Here is a 12,500-nt window from a genome sequence, read left to right on the forward strand (position 1 = left end):
CCCCTCAACACACACCACCCCACCCTTCCCCCCCTCCCTCCAAATTTCGCCCCTTCCACCCCCCAAAATTTCGCCCCCCCCCTCAACACACACCACACCACACCACCCCTCCCCCCCCAACACACACCACCCCACACCACCCCTCCCCCCCCCAAAAATTCCCCCCCCCCCCCTCAACACACACCACCCCACCCCCCCCCCCCAACACACACCACACTACCCCTCCCCCCCCCTCAAAAATCCCCCCCCCCCCCCTCAACACACACCACACCACCCCTCCCCCCCCCCTCAACACACAAAACACCACCCCTCCCCCCCCCCTCAAAAATCCCCCCCCCCCAACACACACCACACCACACCACCCCTCCCCCCCCCTCCAAATTTTGCACCCCCCCCCAAAAAAATTGGCCCCCCCCCTCAACACACACCACACCACACCACCCCTCCCCCCCCTCAAAAATTCGCCCCCCCCCCCCCTCAACACACACCACCCCTCCCCCCCCCCCTCAACACACACCACACCACACCACACCACCCCTCCCCTTCTCCCCCCTCCAAATTTCGCCCCCCCCTCAACACACACCACCCCACCCCTCCCCCCCCCTCCAAATTTCGCCCCTTCCCCCCCCAAAATTTCGCCCCCCCCCCTCAACACACACCACACCACACCACCCCTCCCCCCCCCCAACACACACCACCCCACACCACCCCTCCCCCCCCCAAAAATTCCCCCCCTCCCCCCCCTCAACACACACCACCCCACCCTTCCCCCCCCAACACACACCACACCACCCCTCCCCCCCTCAAAAATTCCCCCCCCCCCCCCCCTCAACACACACCACACCACACCACCCCTCCCCCCCCCTCAACACACACCACACCACACCACCCCTCCCCCCCCCCAAAAAATTGGCCCCCCCCTCAACACACACCACACCACACCACCCCTCCAAAATTCGCCCCCCACCCCCCTCAACACACACCACCCCACACCTCCCCTCCCCCCCCCCAACACACACCACCCCATCCCCCCCCCTCAACACACACCACACCACCCCTCCCCCCCCCCTCAAAAATCCCCCCCCCTCAACACACAAAACACCACCCCTCCCCCCCCTCAAAAATCCCCCCCCCCCCCAACACACACCACACCACACCACACCACCCCTCCCCCCCCCCTCCAAATTTTGCCCCCCCCAAAAAAAATTGCCCCCCCCCCCCCCTCAACACACATCACCCCACCCCCCCCTCAAAAATCCCCCCCCCCCCCACAACACACACCACACCACACCACACCACACCACCCCTCCCCCCCCCCCTCAACACACACCACCCCACCCCCCACCCCCCCCAACACACACCACACCACCCCTCCCCCCCCCTCAAAAATTCCCCCCCCCTCAAAAATCCCCCCCCCCCTCAACACACACCACACCACACCACCCCTCCCCCCCCCTCCAAATTTTGCCCCCCCCCCCCAACACACACCACACCACACCACCCCTCCCCCCCCCTCAAAAATCCCCCCCCCCCCTCAACACACAAAACACCACCCCTCCCCCCCCCTCAACACACACCACACCACACCACCCCTCCCCCCCCCCTCCGAATTTTGCCCCCCCCCCCCCCCCCAAAAATTGGCCCCCCCCTCAACACACACCACACCACACCACCCCTCCCCCCCCTCCCCAAAAAATTGGCCCCCCCCCTCAACACACACCACCCCACACCACCCCTCCCCCCCCCAAAAATTGCCCCCCCCCCCCTCAACACACACCACACCACACCACCCCTCCCCTTCCCCCCCTCCAAATTTCGCCTTCCCCTCAACACACACCACCCCACAACTCCCCCCCCCCAAAAAATTCGCCCCCCCGTCCAAATGTCGCCCCTTCCCCCCCCGAAAATTCGCCCCCCCCCTCAATACACACCACACCACACCACACGACCCCTCCCCCCCCCCTCAACACACACCACCCCACCCCCCCTCAACACACACCACACCACCCCTCCCCCCCCTCAAAAATCCCCCCCCCCCTCAACACACACCACACCACACCACACCACCCCTCCCCTTCCCCCGCTCCAAATTTCGCCCCCCTCTCAACACACACCACCCCACCCGCCCCCAAAAAATTCGGCCACCCCCCTCAACACACACCACACCACCCCTCCCCCCCCCCCCCCCGCCCCCAACACACACCACCCCTCCCCTCCCCCCCAAAAATTCGCCCCCCCCTTCAATACACACCTCCCCACCCTTCCCCCCCCCCCCTCAACACACACCACCCCACCCCCCCCCCTCAACACACACCACACCACACCACCCCTCCCCCCCCCCCTCAACACACCACACCACACCACCCCTCCCCTTCCCCCCCTCCAAATTTCGCCCCCCCCTCAACACACACCACCCCACCCTTCCCCCCCTCCCTCCAAATTTCGCCCCTTCCACCCCCCAAAATTTCGCCCCCCCCCCTCAACACACACCACACCACACCACCCCTCCCCCCCCAACACACACCACCCCACACCACCCCTCCCCCCCCCAAAAATTCCCCCCCCCCCCCCTCAACACACACCACCCCACCCCCCCCCCCAACACACACCACACTACCCCTCCCCCCCCCTCAAAAATCCCCCCCCCCCCCCTCAACACACACCACACCACCCCTCCCCCCCCCTCAACACACAAAACACCACCCCTCCCCCCCCCCCTCAAAAATCCCCCCCCCCCCAACACACACCACACCACACCACCCCTCCCCCCCCCTCCAAATTTTGCACCCCCCCCCAAAAAAATTGGCCCCCCCCCTCAACACACACCACACCACACCACCCCTCCCCCCCCTCAAAAATTCGCCCCCCCCCCCCCCTCAACACACACCACCCCTCCCCCCCCCCCTCAACACACACCACACCACACCACACCACCCCTCCCCTTCTCCCCCCTCCAAATTTCGCCCCCCCCTCAACACACACCACCCCACCCCTCCCCCCCCTCCAAATTTCGCCCCTTCCCCCCCCAAAATTTCGCCCCCCCCCTCAACACACACCACACCACACCACCCCTCCCCCCCCCCAACACACACCACCCCACACCACCCCTCCCCCCCCCCAAAAATTCCCCCCCTCCCCCCCCTCAACACACACCACCCCACCCTTCCCCCCCCAACACACACCACACCACCCCTCCCCCCCTCAAAAATTCCCCCCCCCCCCCCCCCTCAACACACACCACACCACACCACCCCTCCCCCCCCCTCAACACACACCACACCACACCACCCCTCCCCCCCCCAAAAAATTGGCCCCCCCCTCAACACACACCACACCACACCACCCCTCCAAAATTCGCCCCCCACCCCCCTCAACACACACCACCCCACACCTCCCCTCCCCCCCCCCAACACACACCACCCCATCCCCCCCCCTCAACACACACCACACCACCCCTCCCCCCCCCCTCAAAAATCCCCCCCCCTCAACACACAAAACACCACCCCTCCCCCCCCTCAAAAATCCCCCCCCCCCCCAACACACACCACACCACACCACACCACCCCTCCCCCCCCCCCTCCAAATTTTGCCCCCCCCAAAAAAAATTGCCCCCCCCCCCCTCAACACACATCACCCCACCCCCCCCTCAAAAATCCCCCCCCCCCCCACAACACACACCACACCACACCACACCACACCACCCCTCCCCCCCCCCCTCAACACACACCACCCCACCCCCCACCCCCCCCAACACACACCACACCACCCCTCCCCCCCCCTCAAAAATTCCCCCCCCCTCAAAAATCCCCCCCCCCCTCAACACACACCACACCACACCACCCCTCCCCCCCCCTCCAAATTTTGCCCCCCCCCCAAAAAAAATTGCCCCCCCCCCCCAACACACACCACACCACACCACCCCTCCCCCCCCCCTCAAAAATCCCCCCCCCCCCTCAACACACAAAACACCACCCCTCCCCCCCCCTCAACACACACCACACCACACCACCCCTCCCCCCCCCCTCCGAATTTTGCCCCCCCCCCCCCCCCCAAAAATTGGCCCCCCCCTCAACACACACCACACCACACCACCCCTCCCCCCCCTCCCCAAAAAATTGGCCCCCCCCCTCAACACACACCACCCCACACCACCCCTCCCCCCCCCAAAAATTGCCCCCCCCCCCCTCAACACACACCACACCACACCACCCCTCCCCTTCCCCCCCTCCAAATTTCGCCTTCCCCTCAACACACACCACCCCACAACTCCCCCCCCCCCAAAAAATTCGCCCCCCCGTCCAAATGTCGCCCCTTCCCCCCCCGAAAATTCGCCCCCCCCCTCAATACACACCACACCACACCACACGACCCCTCCCCCCCCCCTCAACACACACCACCCCACCCCCCCTCAACACACACCACACCACCCCTCCCCCCCCTCAAAAATCCCCCCCCCCCTCAACACACACCACACCACACCACACCACACCACACCACCCCTCCCCTTCCCCCGCTCCAAATTTCGCCCCCCTCTCAACACACACCACCCCACCCCTCCCCCCCCCCCCAAAAATTCGCCCCCCCCTCTCAACACACCCCTCGCCCCCCCAAAAATTTCCCCCCCTCCCCCCCCTCAACACACACCACGCCACCCCCCCCCCCCAACACATACCACACCACCCCTCCCCCCCCCCTCAAAAATCCCCCCCCCCCTCAACACACAAAACACCACCCCTCCCCCCCCCCTCAACACACACCACACCACACCACCCCTTCCCCCCCCATCCAAATTTTGCCACCCCCCCCCCCCCCTCAACACACACCACACCACACCACCCCTCCCCCCCTCCAAAATTCCCGTCCCCCCCCCTCAACACACACCACCCCATCCCCCCCCCCTCCACACACACCACACCAGACCACCCCTCCCCCCCCTCAAAAATCCCCCCCCCTCAACACACAAAACACCACCCCTCCCCCCCCTCAAAAATCCCCCCCCCTCAACACACACCGCACCACACCACCCCTCCCCCCCCTCCAAAATTCCCCCCCCTCCCTCAACACACACAACCCCACACCACCCCTCCCCCCCCCCCCAGAAATTTGCCCCCCCCCCCCCTCAACACACACCACCCCACCCCCCCCCTCAAAAACCCCCCCCCCCCCCACCTCAACACACACCACACCACCCCTCCCCTTCCCCCCCTCCAAATTTCGCCTTCCCCTCAACACACATCACCCCAACCCTCCCCCCCCCCCCCAAAATTCGCCCCCCCGTCCAAATTTCGCCCCTTCCCCCCCCAAAAATTCGCCCCCCCCCCTCAACACACACCACCCCTCCCCCCCCCTCAAAAATCCCCCCCCCCCAACACACACCACACCACACCACACCACCCCTCCCCTTCCCCCCCTCGAAATTTCGCCCCCCCCTCAACACACACCACCCCACCCCCCCCCCCAAAAATTCGGCCACCCCGCTCAACACAGACCACACCACACCACCCCTCCCGCCCCTCCAAAATTTGCCCCCCCCCGCCCCCAACACACACCACCCCTCCCCGCCCCCCAAAAATTCGTGCCCCCCCCTCAATACACACCTCCCCACCCTTCCCCCCCCCCTCAACACACACCACCCCACCCCTCCCCCCCCCTCAAAAATCCCCCCCCCCCCCTCAACACACACCACACCACACCACACCACACCACCCCTCCCCTTCCCCCGCTCCAAATTTCGCCCCCCCCTAAACACACACCACCCCACCCCTCCCCCCCCCAAAAAAATTCGCCCCCCCCTCCAAATTTCGTCCCTTCCCCCCCCAAAAATTCGCCCCCCCCCCAACACACACCACACCACACCACCCCTCCCCCCCCCCCTCAACACACACCACCCCACACCATACCACCCCTTCCTCCCCCCCCCCCCCCTCAACACACACCACCCCACCCCCCCCCCTCCAACACACACCACACCACCCCCCCTCAAAAATTCCCCCCCCCCCCTCAAAAATCCCCCCCCCCCTCAACACACACCACACCACACCACCCCTCCCCCCCCCCTCCAAATTTGCCCCCCCCCCCAAAAAAAATTGGCCCCCCCCCTCAACACACACCACACCACACCACCCCTCCCCCCCCTCAAAAATCCCCCCCCCCCCTCAACACACAAAACACCACCCCTCCCCCCCCCCCCTCAAAAATCCCCCCCCCCCCCCTCAACACACACCACACCACACCACCCCTTCCCCCCCCATCCAAATTTTGCCCCCCCCCCCCCCCCAAAAAATTGGCCCCCCCCTCAACACACACCACACCACACCACCCCTCCCCCCCCTCCAAAATTCGCCCCCCCCCCAACACACACCACCCCTCCCCCCCCCCAAAAAATTCCCCCCCCCCCCTCAACACACACCACCCCATCCCCCCCCCCTCCACACACACCACACCACCCCTCCCACCCCTCAAAAATCCCCCCCCCCCTCAACACACAAAACACCACCCCTCCCCCCCCTCAAAAATCCCCCCCCCCTCAACACACACCACACCACACCACCCCTTCCCCCCCCTCCAAATTTCGCCCCCCCCCCCCCTCAACACACACCACACCACACCATCCCTCCCCCCCTCCAAAATTCCCGCCCCCCCCCCCTCAACACACACCACCCTATCCCCCCCCCTCCACACACACCACACCACCCCTCCCCCCCCCCTCAAAAATCCCCCCCCCCTCAACACACAAAACACCACCACCTCCCCCCCCCCAAAAATTGACCCCCCCCCCTCAACACACACCACACCACACCACCCCTCCCCCCCCTCCAATATTCCCCCCCCCCCCTCCCTCAACACACACCACCCCACACCACCCCTCCCCCCCCCCCCCCCAGAAATTTGCCCCCCCCCCCCCCCAACACACACCACCCCACCCCCCCTCCTCAAAAATCCCCCCCCCCCCCACCTCAACACACACCACACCACACCACACCACCCCTCCCCTTCCCCCCCTCCAAATTTCGCCTTCCCCTCAACACACACCACCCGAACCCTCCCCCCCCCCAAAAATTCGCCCCCCCCCCCCTCAACACACACCACACCACACCACCCCTCCCCCCCCCCTCAAAAATCCCCCCCCCCCCCCCGCCCTAAAAAATCCCCCCCCCCCCCCCAACACACACCACACCACACCACCCCTCCCCTTCCCCCCCTCGAAATTTCGCCCCCCCTCAACACACACCACCCCACCCCCCCCCCAAAAATTCGGCCACCCCGCTCAACACACACCACACCACACCACCCCTCCCGCCCCTCCAAAATTTGCCCCCCCCCCCGCCCCCAACACACACCACCCCTCCCCCCCCCCCCAAAAATTCGTGCCCCCCCCCTCAATACACACTTCCCCACCCTTCCCCCCCCCCTCAACACACACCACCCCACCCCTCCCCCCCCTCAAAAATCCCCCCCCCCTCAACACACACCACACCACACCACACCACACCACCCCTCCCCTTCCCCCGCTCCAAATTTCGCCCCCCCCTCAACACACACCACCCCACCCCTCCCCCCCCCCAGAAATTCGCCCCCCCCCTCCAAATTTCGCCCCTTCCCCCCCCAAAAATTCGCCCCCCCCCCCCCCCCCCCAACACACACCACACCACACCACCCCTCCCCCCCCCCCCCTCAACACACACCACCCCACACCATACCACCCCTTCCTCCCCCCCCCCCCCCCCTCAACACACACCACCCCACCCCCCCCCCCCCTCCAACACACACCACACCACCCCCCCCCTCAAAAATTCCCCCCCCCTCAACACACAAAACACCACCCCTCCCCCCCCCCCAAAAATCCCCCCCCCCCTCAACACACACCACACCACACCACCCCTCCCCCCCCCTCCAAATTTGCCCCCCCCCCCCCCCCAAAAAAATTGGCCCCCCCCCTCAACACACACCACACCACACCACCCCTCCCCCCCCCCCTCCAAAATTCGCCCCCCCCCCCTCAACACACACCACCCCACACCACCCCTCCCCCCCCCCAAAAATTCCCCCCCCCCTCAACACACACCATCCCACCCCCCCCTCGACACACACCACACCACCCCTCACCTTCTCCCCCTCCAAATTTCGCCCCCCCCCTCAACACACACCACCCCACCCCTCCCCCCCCCTCCAAATTTCGCCCCTTCCCCCCCGCTCCATCCACAGCACCCCACCACTCCTCCAAGAACCAGGCTCGACCCACCGTGCCCCGCCTCGACCCCCACGACACGGCGCACCCTCCACCCCACCGCACCCCCCACGATGCCCCCCGCACCCCACCTCGAGAAACCCCGCTCCCTCCACACAATCCCACCACGCCTCCGAAAACCCCGCTCGACCCACCCCACCTCGCGTGAGCCCCCCCACGACACGGCACACCCCCGACACCCCACCGCACCCCCCCACGACCCGACGCATATCCCCCACCCCCCCTCACCCCACGTCGAAAAACCCCGCTCGACCCACCCAACCCCGTGTCACTCCCCCATGACACGGCACACCCCCCCACGACGCCCCCCCCGCACCCCACCTCGAAAAACCCCGCTCCCTCCACGCCACACCACAAATGCCTCCGAAAACCCCGCTCGACCCACCCCACCCCGCGTCACCCCCCCACGACACGGCGCACCCCCCACCCCACTGCACCCCCCCACGACGCCCCCCCGCACCCCACCTCGAAAAACCGCGCTCCCTCCACAGCACCCCACCTCTCCTCCAAAAACCCCGCTCGACCACCCCCACCCCGCGTCACCCCCCACGACACGGCGCACCCCCCACGACGCCCCCCCGCACCCCACCTCGAAAAACCCCGCTCCCTCCACAGCACCCCACCTCTCCTCCAAAAACCCCGCTTGACCACCCCAACCCCGCGTCACTCCCCCATGACACGGCGCACCCCCCCACGACGCCCCCCCGCACCCCACCTCGAAAAACCCCGCTCCCTCCACACCACCCCGCCACGCCTCCAAAAACCCCGCTCGACCCACCCCACCCCGCGTCACGGCGCACCCCCCCACGACGCCCCCCCCCCCACCCCACCTCGAAAAACCGCGCTCCATCCACAGCACCCCACCTCTCCTCCAAAAACCCCGCTCGACCCACCCCACCCCGCGTCAGCCCCCCACGACACGGCGCACCCCCCACCCCACCGCACCCCCCCACGACGCCCCCCCGCACCCCACCTCGAAAAACCGCGCTCCCTCCACAGCACCCCACCTCTCCTGCAAAAACCCCGCTCGACCACCCCCACCCCGCGTCACCCCCCACGACACGGCGCACCCCCCCACGACGCCCCCCCGCACCCCACCTCGAAAAACCCCGCTCCCTCCACAGCACCCCACCTCTCCTCCAAAAACCCCGCTTGACCACCCCAACCCCGCGTCACTCCCCCATGACACGGCGCACCCCCCCACCCCACCGCACCCCCCCACGACGCCCCCCCGCACCCCACCTCGAAAAACCCCGCTCCCTCCACACAACCCCGCCACGCCTCCAAATACCGCGCTCGACCCACCCCACCCCGCGTCACGGCGCACACCCCCACGACGCCCCCCCTCCCCACCCCACCTCGAAAAACCGCGCTCCATCCACAGCACCCCACCTCTCCTCCAAAAACCCCGCTCGACCCACCCCACCCCGCGTCACCCCCCCACGACACGGCGCACCCCCCCACCCCACCGCACCCCCCCATGACGCCCCCCCGCACCCCACCTCGAAAAACCCCGCTCCCTCCACAGCGCCCCACCTCTCCTCCAAAAACCCCGCTCGACCACCCGAACCCCGCGTCACCCCCCCACGACACGGCGCACCCCCCCACCCCACCGCAACCCCCCACGACGCCCCCCCGCACCCCAACTCGAAAAACCCCGCTCCCTCCACACCACCCCGCCACGCCTCCAAAAACTGTGCTCGACCCACCCCACCCCGCGTCACGGCGCACCCCCCCACGACGCCCCCCCCCACCCCACCTCGAAAAACCGCGCTCCATCCACAGCACCCCACCTCTCCTCCAAAAACCCCGCTCCACCCACCCCACCCCGCGTCACCCCCCCACGACACGGCGCACCCCCCCACGACGCCCCCCCGCACCCCACCTCGAAAAACCGCGCTCCCTCCACAGCACCCCACCTCTCCTCCAAAAACCCCGCTCGACCACCCCCACCCCGCGTCACCCCCCACGACACGGCGCACCCCCCCACGACGCCCCCCCGCACCCCACCTCGAAAAACCCCTCTCCCTCCACAGCACCCCACCTCTCCTCCAAAAACCCCGCTTGACCACCCCAACCCCGCGTCACTCCCCCATGACACGGTGCACCCCCCCACCCCACCGCACCCCCCCACGACGCCCCCCCCGCACCCCACCTCGAAAAACCCCGCTCCCTCCACACCACCCCGCCACGCCTCCAAAAACCGTGCTCGACCCACCCCACCCCGCGTCACGGCGCACCCCCCCACGACGCCCCCCCCCCACCCCACCTCGAAAAACCCCGCTCCCTCCACGCCACACCACCACGCCTCCGAAAACCCCGCTCGACCCACCCCACCCCGCGTCACTCCCCCACGACACGGCGCACCCCCCCACGACGCCCCCCCGCACCCCACCTCGAAAAACCCCGCTCCCTCCACAGCACTCCGCCACGCCTCCGAAAACCCCGCTCGACCCACCCCACCCCGCGTCACCCGCCACGACACGGCGCACCCCCCCACAACGCCCCCCCCGCACCCACCTCGAAAAACCCCGCTCCCTCCACGCCTCCGAAAACCCCGGTCGACCCACCCCACCCCGCGTCACCCCCCCCACGACGCCCCCCCGCACCCCACCTCGAAAAACCCCGCTCCCTCCACAGCACCCCGCCACGCCTCCGAAAACCCCGCTCGACCCACCCCACCCCGCGTCACCCGCCACGACACGGCGCACCCCCCCACAACGCCCCCCCCGCACCCACCTCGAAAAACCCCGCTCCCTCCACGCCTCCGAAAACCCCGGTCGACGCACCCCACCCCGCGTCACCCCCCCACGACGCCCCCCCGCACCCCACCTCGAAAAACCCCGCTCCCTCCACAGCACCCCGCCATGCCTCCGAAAACCCCGCTCGACCCACCCCACCCCGCGTCACCCCCCACGACACGGCGCACCCCCCACCCCACCGCACCCCCCCATGACACCCCCCCCCGCACCCCACCTCGAAAAACCCCGCTCCCTCCACGCCACCCCGCCACGCCTCCGAAAACCCCGCTTGTCCACCCCAACCCCGCGTCACTCCCCCATGACACGGCGCACCCCCCCACGACGCCCCCCTGCACCCCACCTCGAAAAACCCCGCTCCCTCCACGCCTCCGAAAACCCCGCTCGACCCACCCCACCCCGCGTGACCCCCCCACGACGCCCCCCCGCACCCCACCTCGAAAAACCCCGCTCCCTCCACAGCACCCCGCCATGCCTCCGAAAACCCCGCTCGACCCACCCCACCCCGCGTCACCCCCCACGACACGGCGCACCCCCCCACCCCACCGCACCCCCCCACGACGCCCCCCCCCCGCACCGCACCTCGAAAAACCCCACTCCCTCCACGCCACCCCGCCACGCCTCCGAAAACCCCGCTTGACAACCCCAACCCCGCGTCACTCCCCCATGACACGGCGCACCCCCCCACGACGCCCCCCCGCACCCCACCTCGAAAAACCCCGCTCCCTCCACGCCTCCGAAAACCCCGCTCGACCCACCCCACCCCGCGTCACCCGCCACGACACGGCGCACCCCCCGCACCCCACCTCGAAAAACCCCGCTCCCTCCACGCCACACCACAAATGCCTCCGAAAACCCCGCTCGACCCACCCCACCGCGCGTCAGCCCCCCACGACACGGCGCACCCCCCCACCCCACCGCAGCCCCCACGACGCCCCCCCCGCACCCCACCTCGAAAAACCCCGCTCCCTCCACAGCACCCCGCCAGGCCTCCGAAAACCCCGCTCGACCCACCCCACCCCGCGTCACCCCCCCCCGCACCCCACCTCGAAAAACCCCGCTCCCTCCACAGCACCCCGCCACGCCTCCGAAAACCCCGCTCGACCCACCCCACCCCGCGTCACCCGCCACGACACGGCGCACCCCCCCACGACGCCCCCCCGCACCCCACCTCGAAAAACCCCGCTCCCTCCACGCCACACCACAAATGCCTCCGAAAACCCCGCTCGACCCACCCCACCCCGCGTGACCCCCCCACGACACGGCGCACCACCCCACCCCACCGCACCCCCCCACGACGCCCCCCCCGCACCCCACCTCGAAAAACCCCGCTCCCTCCACGCCACCCCGCCACGCCTCCGAAAACCCCGCTCGACCCACCCCACCCCGCGTCACCCCCCCACGACGCCCCCGCGCACCCCACCTCGGAAAACCCGCTGCATCCACACCACCCCACCCCACCTCGAAAAACCCGCTGCATCCACACCACCCCA

This window comes from Lygodium microphyllum, chromosome 24 (assembly GCF_053477565.2).
Source record: "Lygodium microphyllum isolate KBCC chromosome 24, Lygodium_microphyllum_v1.1.10, whole genome shotgun sequence".
NCBI lineage: Eukaryota > Viridiplantae > Streptophyta > Polypodiopsida > Schizaeales > Lygodiaceae > Lygodium > Lygodium microphyllum.